Source organism: Amblyraja radiata, chromosome 29 (assembly GCF_010909765.2).
Source record: "Amblyraja radiata isolate CabotCenter1 chromosome 29, sAmbRad1.1.pri, whole genome shotgun sequence".
Taxonomy (NCBI): domain Eukaryota; kingdom Metazoa; phylum Chordata; class Chondrichthyes; order Rajiformes; family Rajidae; genus Amblyraja; species Amblyraja radiata.
In genome coordinates, this window is record NC_045984.1 from 21377135 (window position 1) to 21389833 (window position 12699).

Genomic DNA, 12699 nt, shown 5'->3' on the forward strand with positions numbered 1-12699 from the left:
GTGCTTGAGGAGTATAAGGAATGTAAAAAGAATCTTAAGAAAGAAATTAGAAAAGCTAAAAGAAGACATGAGGTTGCTTTGGCAAGTAAGGTGAAAGTAAATCCAAAGGGTTTCTACAGCTATATTAATAGCAAAAGGATAACGAGGGATAAAATTGGTCCATTGGAGAGACAGAGTGGACAGCTATCTGCAGAGGTAAGGGAAACTAGTAGAGTAGCTATGGATACTATGAGTTTCAAAGTAAAAGAAGTACTGACACCTTTGAAAAATATAAAAGTGGATAAGTCTCCAGGTCCAGACAGGATATTCCCTAGGACATTGAGGGAAGTTAGTGTAGAAATAGCCGGGGCTATGACAGAAATATTTCAAATGTCATTAGAAACGGGAATAGTCCCCGAGGATTGGCGTACTGCGCGTGTTGTTCCATTGTTTAAAAAGGGTTCTAAGAGCAAACCTAGCAATTATAGACCTGTTAGTTTGACTTCAGTGGTGGGCAAATTAATGGAAAAGATACTTAGAGATAATATATATAAGCATCTGGATAAACAGGGTCTGATTAGGAACAGTCAACATGGATTTGTGCCTGGAAGGTCATGTTTGACTAATCTTCTTGAATTTTTTGAAGAGGTTACTAGGGAAATTGACGAGGGTAAAGCAGTGGATGTTGTCTATATGGACTTTAGTAAGGCCTTTGACAAGGTTCCTCATGGAAGGTTGGTTAAGAAGGTTCAACTGTTGGGTATAAATGCAGGAGTAGCAAGATGGATTCAGCAGTGGCTGAATGGGAGAAGCCAGAGGGTAATGGTGGATGGCTGTTTGTCGGGTTGGAGGCAGGTGACTAGTGGGGTGCCTCAGGGATCTGTGTTGGGTCCTTTGTTGATTGTCATGTACATCAATGATCTGGATGAAGGTGTGGTAAATTGGATTAGTAAGTATGCAGATGATACCAAGATAGGCGGTGTTGTGGATAATGAAGAGGATTTCCAAAGTCTACAGAGTGATTTAGGCCATTTGGAAGAATGGGCTGAAAGATGGCAGATGGAGTTTAATGCTGATAAATGTGAGGTGCTACACCTTGGCAGGACAAATCAAAATAGGACGTACATGGTAAATGGTAGGGAATTGAAGAATGCAGTTGAACAGAGGGATCTGGGAATAACCGTGCATAGTTCCTTGAAGGTGGAATCTCATATAGATAGGGTGGTAAAGAAAGCTTTTGGTATGCTAGCCTTTATAAATCAGAGCATTGAGTATAGAAGCTGGGATGTAATGTTAAAATTGTACAAGGCATTGGTGAGACCAAATCTGGAGTATGGTGTACAATTTTGGTCGCCCAATTATAGGAAGGATGTCAACAAAATAGAGAGAGTACAGAGGAGATTTACTAGAATGTTGCCTGAGTTTCAACAATTAAGTTACAGAGAAAGGTTGAATAAGTTAGGTCTTTATTCTCTGGAGCGCAGAAGGTTTAAAATGATGAGAGGGATAGACAGAGTTGATGTGGACAAGCTTTTCCCTTTGAGAATAGGGAAGATTCAAACAAGAGGACATGACTTCAGAATTAAGGGACAGAAGTTTGGGGGTAACATGAGGGGGAACTTCTTTACTCAGAGAGTGGCAGCGGTGTGGAATGAGCTTCCAGTGGAAGTGGTGGAGGCAGGTTCGTTGGTATCATTTAAAAATAAATTGGATAGGCATATGGATGAGAAGGGAATGGAGGGTTATGGTATGAGTGCAGGCAGGTGGGACTAAGGGAAAATAATTGTTCGGCACGGACTTGTAGGGCCGAGATGGCCTGTTTCCGTGCTGAAATTGTTATATGGTTATATGGTTATATGGTGTAGGATAGTCTTAGAATAAGGGACCACAGTCTTAGAATAAAGGGGAGGTCATTTAAGACTGAGGTGAGAAACAAAAATTTCACCCAGAGTGTGGTGAATTTATGGAATTCCCTGCCACAGAGGGCAGTGGAGGCCAAGTCACTGGATGGCTTTAAGAGAGAGTTAGATAGAGCTCTAGGGGCTAGTGGAGTCAAGGAATATGAGGAGAAGGCAGGCACGGGTTATTGATAGGGGATGATCATGATGAATGCGGTGCTGGCTCGAAGGGCCGAATGGCCTCCTCCTGCACCTATTTTCTATGTTTCTATGATAGTGTTAATATGCAGGGATCACTGGTCGACGTGGATCCGATGGGCCAAAGGGCTTGCTTTGGCGCAGTATCTCTAAACTAAACTAAACTAAACTAAATCAATTCTCTACCCAATTGGCTGGCTCTCCCTGGATCCCATGCGATCTAACCAGAGCAGACTACCATGCAGAACCATTTCAATGTCTTGCTGAAGTCCATATAGCCAATATCTATGGCCTTGCCCTCATCATCAATTTTGGTTACTTCTTCAAAAAGCTCAATCAGAAACCGTGGTGACTATCCCTAATCAGCCCCTGCCTATCCAAATTCATATATATCTTATCCGTCAGAATCCTCTCCAGTAATTTGCCTATCACAGATGTTATTTTCACAAGTGTATAGTTCCCAGGCTTTTCCTTGCAGCCTTCCTAAATAGAGGCACATCATCAACCACCCTCCAGTCTTCTGGCACCTCACCCGTGTCTAATGATGATTTATTGAAATATTTTTTTCTCTCAACATTTCGCCAGGCAATGAATTAAACCGAGATCTCGGGAGACAAGGAAACACTACTAGGATATAAAGCAGCAGCGGCAGCAAGCTGAATGTGAGGTCTTTGTTCAAATTACCTGCAGTTCTGTGTCTGTTCACATCGCTCGCTGCTCATTTGCTCTCCGTGAAATAACTTTGGCAACCGACCAAGAATTGTGTTAGCTGAGCAAGGTTACCATCCAAACCAGCTCCGACAGACAGCGTGTGTGACACATGGGAAACCAGAGCTGCCTTTGTTATTTTCTTTGCTGCCTGCGAAGATTACCTACAAATTATGGCGGCAAACCATTAAAGGCACCCCTGAAGACTCGTGGATATTAATACCTAGATATAATGACTATTTCTACGGTGGCATTCACAGCCAGGGCAAGGACAACTGGCTGCAGTCTCCGAACACCTCTGACAGATGTAAGCTCGTCAGAACATTGAAGTTTTGGCTGGAAGCAGATCGGAAGAAGTGAAGGTTGATTCTGGGACATCAGCTCTTCCCCGAGATGTCCCCAAAGGGTAGAGGAATGAGCAAAACATATCTGCATTCCTAAAATAGCACCAGGCAGTGTGGGCTGGCTGGACAGCAGGAGGAAAAAAAAAACATGAAAAGTACCTTACAGTCATTCCATTCAGATTTTATTTTGTTCAGTGTTTCACTGCAAGTCGCTCACAGTCCGCTTATGGTCAGCAGCTTAGACGAAAGCTGCAGCTGCTACTAATGCTACCCACGATTATGGCATGGACTGCAGGGATGAACACAAACCTCGGTAAGTGCTGTGTTGCATTGATGAATACTGCTTCATCGTTTCCACTGACTTTGAATATGTTGATGATTGCAGCTATTCCTGTTTCTCACTGTATTCTTCCAGATGCGAACAGATAAGCGGAAATATCCCCCCCCCCCCCCCCCCCCAACCGCTCTGTGTTTTTGATGCTGCACATTAAATCTCCCGCATAAAAGGAGATGTTACTGAATTTTAAATTCCCATCAGCTCCAGAATATGTCAACAAAATCAGCAGCCCACGAGGCATTCCGCACAATGAACTGCAGCAAAACCGGGATTCAGTAATCTGCCTGAAAGTGGGATATTTGAGAATACGGTGAAGCATCGAAATTGTCTGTTAACCTGAATTAGAAACTGCATCCACATACCAATGATGCACATTGCTATTCATGTCAGACAGGATGATCTTTTAAATCATTCCGCAGTTTTGCAAAAGGCTCATAAAAGTTATTTTACATGTAAATGTTATACTGTTGCACCAAAGCCCCTTAATTAACTGCTATTAGTGGTTTAGATTGGATTTATCAAAATTTTTGATTTGGATTACATTTTACTGAATGTCTTATTACCCAACTCACTAATAATCAATGTTATTAATTAATTATACAGATGTGAAATTGGATGAATTATTCTGTTTTATTCTTCAATTTAAATATCCGTATGGTTCTTCAATAGATATTTTATAACTGTTTTCTTTCATATTAAGAAAATCTCACATGTTTGGATAAATGATTTTGATCGCAGCTTTGCAGGGAATTTCTGCTGTAGTTTTTGTGAATTAAATTAATTGCTTCTGGAGCAAGATTAATCGCAAGGATTAAATTAAGTAACTATTAATATTATATGGCAAAGAGAATTAAAGTTCAGCAACCAGGAGATCAGGTAGGTTCAGGCGGACTGAACGAAAGTGTTCAGCGAAACGATCGCCCAGTCTACGTTTGGTCTCGCCGAAATATCCACATCTTGAACAATAGATACAGTAGATGAGGTTGGAGGAGTTGCGAGTGAACCTCTGCCTAACCTGAAAGGATTGTCAGGGTCCCTGGACGGAGTTGAGGGAGAAGGTATAGGGACAGGTGTTGCATCCTTTAATTCTTCTTCCCATTCCCACAGATACCTTTCTGTCCTAAGTCTCCTCCATTGTCAGAGTGAGGCTAAATGCAAAATGGAGCAAAAGCATCTCATATTTCGCTTGGGCAACTTACTTGGTATGAAATTTGATTTATCTAATTTCAGGTAGTCCCAGCATTAAAGGGACCTGAGAGCCAACTTTTGGTGGGTATATGGAACGAGCTGTCGGTGGAGGTAGTTGAAGTAGATACTATAACAGCATTTAAAAGATACTTAGGTACATGGATGGGAATCGCGGGCAAATAGGGACTAACTTAGATGGGGCATCTTGGTTGGCATGCACAAGGAGGGCTGAGGGACTGTTTCGGTGCTGTGTGAGTGACTATTATTCTCCGTCCCTAACTTGTCAAATGTACCTGTGGCCTCCCACTCTAAATGCACATTAACTACCCAATAATCCATCAAAAAAGACACAGTGCTGGAATAACTCCGCGGGTCAGAGCAGCATCTCTCGAGATCACGGGTACCCGGCGTTTGAGGTTTGGGCCCTTCTTCAGAATGACTACAGTAGTCTCAAGGAACTTCCCTTCCACGACAGTCAGGGACGATTTGTTTAAAAAAAAGTCTTGAGGAGTAGGTTTAATCTACACTTGGTAATGTAGGAGTTACTAAAATAAACTCAGCCTAGTTTTGCCAGTGGGAGATCCTGCCTGACCCATTTGATTGAATATTTTTTGTAGAGGTTAATATTGAGGGCAGTACAATGGATGTACTCTACTTTGGTAGCACTTGGTTCATGCCTTTAACAAGACCCCACATGGGAGATTGGTGCCCAAGGTTAGATCCCATGGGATCCAGGGGAAGTTGGAAAATTAGATCCAAAATTGGCTTGATGGCAGGAGACAGTGAGTAATGCTGGAGAATATACTTGTGAGTGGAAGCTTATGTCTGGTAGTGCACCGCAGGAATTTGTGCTGGGATCCTTAATGTTCGTTAGAAATGTTAACAATTTGAATATTGATGTAGGAGGTATGATTGGTAAGTTGGCAGATTTCATAAAATATATTTGGTGTGGTTGACAGCAAACAGGACAGTCCCAGGTTACCTGAAGTTATTGATCAGTTGGGGAGATGGGCAGAGCAATGGCAGATGAAATTTAATCCTGACAAGTATGTAGAGATCTACTTTGGGAGGTCAAATAAAGATAAGAAATACACAATGAATGGTCGGGCCCAATGGAGTTATGAGTAACAAAGGGACTTTGGTGTACAGTCCTTGACAGTGGTTGCAGTACCAGTAGATAAGATGTTTAAGAAAGAATATGGACACTTGTCTTCTATGGTCAGGGCATAGAATATAAGAATAAAGAAGTTATGGTACAACATAGAACAACATAGAACAGTATGGCACAGGAACTGGCCCTTCAGCCCTCAATGGCCGTGCCAAACATACCAGGTAAAAAACTAATCTACGCTGCCTGTACAGGATCTATTTCTCTCCATTCCTTGCATATCCATATGGCGATCTAAAAACCTTGTAAACGCCACAATCGTAGCTGCCTCTACCACCACCCCTGGCAGCCCCTTCCAGGCCCCGACCAGTCTCTGTGTAAAAAAACTTGCTCTGCACATCTCCTTTAAATTTCTCCTAAAGATATGCCCTCTAGTCATTGACATTTCCACTCTGGGGGAAAGGTTCTGACTGTCTAACATATCTATGCCACTCATGTATGCCACCTCAAACATTGGTTCGGTTAGAGCTGGAGTAGAGTATGGGGTCCTTGGCCGCAACACAAAGGTTGCAATGGAGAGGGTGCAGAGGAGACTCACCAGGATGCTGCCTGCGATGCAGTGTTTCAGCGAAGAGAGACTGGAGAGGTTGGGTTTGCTCTCCTTGGTGTGGAAGAGGCTGAGGGATGTATATAAAATGATAAAGGATATAAATTTTAAAATGTCTTTATTTATATAGCACATTTTTAGTCAACTTGCATTGACCCCAAAGTGCTTCACATAATTACATCCACACACACAGGCAAAGGTGGGTGAAGTGTCTTGCCCAAGGACACAACGACAGTATGCACTCCAAGCGGGATTCGAACCAGCTACCTTCCGGTTGCCAGCCGAACACTTAGCCCATTGTGCCATCTGTCGTAAGAGGAGATATTTCCATAAATCAATAAGACCATAAAAAATAGGAGCAGAGTTAGTCCATTCAGCCCATCCAGTCTACTCCGCCATTCAATCGAGGCTGATAATATGTTTCCCTCTTAACCCCATTCTTCTGACTTCTCCCCATGACTTTTGATCCCTTTACTAAACAAGAACCTATCTTTCCTTTAACAATTCCTTATAATTCCCAGGCACCAAAACCCTAAGGATAATTTTTTGCAGGAAGGATGAAGCAGTTTACAGGCTGAGGAGGATTATTTTCACCCAGAGGGTGGTTGAAACCTTAATATAGCAACAGATTAGCACGCAATAAAGGTGTCAAATCTGATGCCTTATAAAACATTTACTGCTCAAAAAGAGAGATTTGAAAAAAACATCTGAACAGTTTGAAAATAAAGAGTCAGTCGTAGTTGTACTGCCATGCTGAGCAAGTTGACGCATTGGGCTAGTCCCATTTTCCTGTGTTCAGTCCAAATCCCTCTGAAGCCTTCCTATCCATATATCCATCAAAACACCTAAAATCAAGATTAATGCAAAGTAATATTGTATTAATATACCATTGAAACATGAATGTATAATTAAACAACAGCGATATGACATATTATCAATAAACCTGAAATTTATTCATCAGATAAATCCAGATACAGTCAGAATTGATCGATGTTATTTTGGAATCATAGATATAACTTTTCTCCCCAAAGGCATAAATCGATTGATTATCCCCAAAGTATGTTATGGTACATGAATCATTTTCTACCGCATAAATTAATGAATCAAGTTAAGTATTAACCTGTTCACTACCAAGTTATTTTTTCACTATTGGCCATAACCTAAGTATACTCGGGGGGGTGGCACTAAACAGGTTACTAACTACAAGTAATCCTGGCATCCCTCTCTCTCCATCCCTCCCCAACCAAGTCGCACCAGCTTCTCGTTTTCACCCAACAAACAACTAACAATGGGCTGTTTCCATTATCATCATTACTTTTTTTGCCTATCTTTCATTCATTGTTCTATATCTCTCTACATCATTGTCTATATTGCTCGTTTCCCTTTCCCATGACATTCAGTCTGAAGAAGGGTCTCGACCTGAAACGTCTCCTATTCCTTCTCTCCAGAGATGCTGCCTGTCTCACTGAGTTACTCCAGCTTTTTGTGTCAATTCCTCTGTCTGGTTTAGCTATCTTACAATCAGTGCCCTGATGTGCTCGTAACAAATGGTTAACGGTCTCAGTGTGTCCACGTTTTGATCTGCGATTTTGAGAGCATTTGTAGCCGTGTAAAAGCCAAATTCGCTGTTTTGTACCAGTGCATTTATTTAAAACAGTCAGCTCCATTTCCTCTGTATCAGTCAGGGAGGAATTTGATTCCTACACCTTATCACATAAGAATCTAAAGGTCATTATGCCCATTGAAGCCTATCCCCTCAGTAATCAGTCTCTTTCCCTCTGTACCCTTCCACAGAAGATTGTTATTGCAAATATTAATCATCCCTTGAAAGAAAATGTCTATTTGATCTTGTTTTTACTTTGTGATAAATTATAGTGTAGATATACAGTATATCCTCTGTCCGACTAACCCCTGGTTATCTTTTGGATTAATCTTTTTATCAAACAATTTAATATTTTATATTCCTCGATGAGATGCCTCCTAATCTTCTCTCTAGACTGGAGAGCTTAATCTGCCCTAATCTGTGCCTGTAGCCCATTCTCGAGGCACTGTACGATCATTCCTCTGATGTTTTATGCTCTTGTTGGTGTTTGACAATTGCCAGATCCTGTGTGAGGTGTCCCTGGCCTTAAATTCTTCATGTTTGGTGTCACTATAATGTACAATAAAGCAGAAGGATGTATAGCAGTGTAAAAAGCAGGTAATTCAAATCAATGGATACACAGCCACTATTTAAGCAATCGTTTCTGTCTATGGAGGGTTGGATCCCATAAAGTTGCACTGTAGAAACTAAGAACGGGGACATACCTTTAGAAAGGAGATGAGGAGGAATTTATTTTGTCAGAGGGTGGTGAATCTGTGGAATTCATTGCCACAGATGGCTGTTGACGCAAGTCATTGAATTTTAAAGCGGAAATTGACAGGTTTTTGATTACCATGGGAGTCAAAGGTTACGGGGAGAAAGCAGGGGAAAGGGAAAGATAGATTAGCCATTATTGAGAGGCAGAGTAGTCTCGATGGGCTACTATGACATGAATTTATGAAGTGCAGATGCTGGCTAATACACAAAAGGACACAAATTGCTGGAGTAACTCAGCAGGTCAAGCAACATCTCAGGAGAACATGGATAGGTGACGTTTCAGGTCGGGACCCTTTTTTAGACTGAGGAAGGGTCTCGACCCAAAACATCACCGATCCACGTTCTCTAGATATTGCCTAACCTGTTGAGTTCGTTACCCCAGCACTTATTGTCCCTTTTGTCATTTTTTACATAGTTGCACATAGTTTATGCAGCATTAACAGGCTGAAATGTCAAACAATCCAAGGCTCGCCAGATCCAACATCTTTTGCTTCAATGGATTTCGATAGCATCTTTGGAACATCAGAACATTGAATAGTTACCGTGTCAAACAGCGTGGAAACAGGCTATTCGGCCCAACGTGTCCATGCCGAACAAGATGCCCCATGTGAGGAGAGAGCCGGAAAAAAACAGGAGGTGCCGTCGCACCGCCGTGGACTTACCATCTGAGCCTGTGATTCCTTGTCTGGGATCAACATCAAGGAGCTCGCAGTCTCGGGTAGAGGCTGATGTCGGGAAGCTCCAAGCCAAATGAGGTTTAACCAGCCCCAACCCGGGGTCCGATCGCCCAGCGCGGGGGAAATGAGGTCCCACCCCAATCGGGAGCTTGACCGCCCTGACGCGGAGGGTTCGACCGCCGGCTGCGGGGGCCAAGATCGCCCCAACAACGGAAGGTTCGAGTGTCCCCAACCCCGGGAGAACGAAGGGAAGAAGATTTAACTTTTTTGCCTTCCATCACAGTGAGGAATGTTGGGGAATCGCTGTGGTGGATGTTCATGTTAAACATTTATTTGGGTGTCTTATTGCTCTTCATTGGTATGACTGTTTGGCAAATCAAATGCCTCGTATGTGGCAAAACATACTTGGCTAATAAAATACTGTTATGATTATATATATTCTGTCAGGTTTAAGAGACCTAGTTCTAGGTGACGTGAGGTAGGGGGAATGAAGAGGGAATTTTGCAGAAGAGTTCCAGTGACGGAAAGGATACAGCATTGGAAGCCCTGGTCAGGGTTGAGTGGGAATATGAGGCGGAATACAATCGGGATCATCCCCAGGAAGTGACTGGGAAAAGGGATGGACACATGGCTGGCGGGCAGTGAAAATGGTGACTTTGTTGATCTCAATATTTATTGGAGGACACTAATGCTCTTGCAACACTGGATCCACTCCGGGACCCCCTTTGTCCTCAGCAGCCCCTCTCTGTGTCCTCGGGACTCCGGCCTCGTGAGGTAGTGGCTATACCATTAGTGCCACTGTGCTGTTTGAGTAGGGTAAAAGTAGAATTGTGAGACATCGCTACCATCTACAACTTTTTTCAGCATCGGATTTGCTCCATGGTTCAACAACTCCAATAAGTGGATCTCAAGTTATTACGAGCAGCTGAGCACATTTACCACTCGACCTAGTTAAGCGATAACATGGAGTGCACCATTATGATGCCTAATTCTTTCAACTGGACACGATGAGTTTAGTCGCATCAGGATGTGCATCTCTTCGGAAGGTTGGTGATGAAATTGCAATCAACTGTATGAAATATTCATACATAAAACCTGTGCATGTGGGCTTGTATTTTTCACACCAGGAATAGCTTGCTCAACAGATCTGAATCTCCCCGTTGCACCATTTGTTAAAGATACTCACAAGGACTGTATACAATAGTATCTAGGCATAATTACAAATAAATCTGGTACAACAATTGATAATCTAATTGAATGGCAGCCATATTTTGATGCGAGGGATGGGTAATAGATAGACATTGGTCATCAGTGGCAAAGTATTACTTATTTATTGTAGTCATTCCTCATCAGGTCCACCTTAACTCACAGTAAGCCGACACGGACTAATAACTGATCAAAATCTCTAACCCCGCCTGTTATGAGAAGCCAAAAGAGCCTGTGATAAACTTCTAAGCCAACATGTGGGGAAACAGTAAAGGTGTTGTTGATATAAACACACAACAGGAGCTGTTGGAATAAAAAAAGTAGTTTTATATTTCTCTGCATCCTAGTGACGTGTCACTGAATAAGATCCACAAGTCCACACAGACCTAAAAACCATGGTCCTTGGGAACTTCACTCTATTTACAGGCTTAAGATGAGAGGGGAGATGTTTAAGAGGGAACTCGGCGACAACTGTCTCATTTTAGAACAGTCTGTATCTGGAATGAGCTGCCAGAGGAAGTTATGGAAGTTGACTTTCAAATTTGGATGGATTTATGCACAGAGGGATATGGGCCAAATACAGGCATATGGGACTGGTACATTATACTAACTTGATCGGTATAGACAAGGTGGGCCAAAGGGCCTGTTTCCATGCTTTAAGGCTCTACTACTATACTCCTAATAACCTGTGAAAATGGGAAACATAGGAATCATCATGGGTGGAAAACCGATTCACCTAAACTTTGCCTAATCAAAGTATTATATGATTGGACCATACAAAGTAGTGTAAAGAAGGGTCCCGACTGGAAACTTAATCTGTCCATTTCTCTCCAGAGGGAAGGAACTCAGACAATTCAGCATGTCTGGCAGCATCTCTGGAGGATATGAATAGGCAAGGTCTGGAGAAGGGTGCCAAACTGAATCATTGCCTATACACATGCTCCCGAGATGCTGCCTGACCCGCTGAGTTACTCCAGCACTTTGTGTTACACGCATTTCCACTTCCATGTGTCTATGTCCTCCCGCAGTTTGCTTGTTTTGCTCAATGTTCCAACATCCGCAGCCGCCTCCTTCTCCAGGGCTTTGGTGTTGAGCCAATGATGAAACATCTAATGTGGATAGAATGCGGGCAAAGCGGGAGAGTGGGTGTGTAGTTTGCCTCAATCTGATCGTCATGGTGTGAGTTTTGTGCAGTAAAGTGAGGAAGCCACTAAATAAACTTTGCAACTGACAGGAAGCTGAACAAGACTGATTCCCTGTGCATTGTGATAGCATATTCCTCCAAGTGATCATCTGGGTGAGATATGTTCAAGATAAAACTTTGACCGCCGGCCTGCGGCCTACACCAGCCTGAAGCCGCGGTCTCTGGTTGGGAAGAGCCGATCCTGGACTCACCTTGACTTTGACTTTGTCCCTTACCATCTGGACGCCCGCAGCAACGGCTGTGGAGGGTGGTGGTCCCGACCACGGGGGAAAATGGAGGAGGACTGGCCAAGCTCTGTGCCTTCCACCACAGTGATGAATGCTGTGGTGGATGTTTGTGTAAAATTTTTATTGTGGTTGTGTTCTTTATTATTGTACCGCTGCTGGCAACCCAAATACCACCGACCTTGGTTGTGTGGCAATTAAATTATTTCAATTTCATCTGGCAGAATTAAAGAGTACATAATATTTACATTTTCAGGACCATGATTTTAAGGAAACTGGGCCCACAGATTTTGTCTGTAGAAGGATCTCGACCCGAAACGTCACCCATTCCTTCTCTCCAGGGATGCTGCCTGACCTGCAGCTTTTTGTGTCTATCCTCTAGATGTTTAAACCAGCACCTGCAATTCCTTCTTACACCCACAGATTATTGCCTGGTTGGATTGTACTTGGATTATTTTGTTTGGAGTGTTTGGAGACTGAGGGGAGACCAGAGAGAAGTAAGCAAAATGATGAGAGGGATAGATAGGGCTGTCAGAATCTTTTCTCCAAGGTGGAAATGTCAAAGACTAGAGAGCATAGATTTAAGTTGAGGGGGGTGGGGGATTTTAAAGGAAATGTGCGGGGCAAAACCTTTACACAGAGGGTGGTAAGTGCCTGGAATG

General features: G+C 42.8%; 1 protein-coding gene across 1 annotated transcript in view; it reads left to right on the forward strand.

Annotated features, from left to right (window-relative positions):
- Positions 1-2748: 2748 nt before the first annotated feature.
- Positions 2749-12699, forward strand: part of lingo3 (leucine rich repeat and Ig domain containing 3) — a 96465-nt gene continuing 86514 nt past the window's right edge. Inside the window, exon 1 of the mRNA XM_033046829.1 lies at positions 2749-3440. The gene's annotated coding sequence lies outside the window, so the exon portion shown is untranslated. The remainder of the gene's footprint in view (positions 3441-12699) is intronic.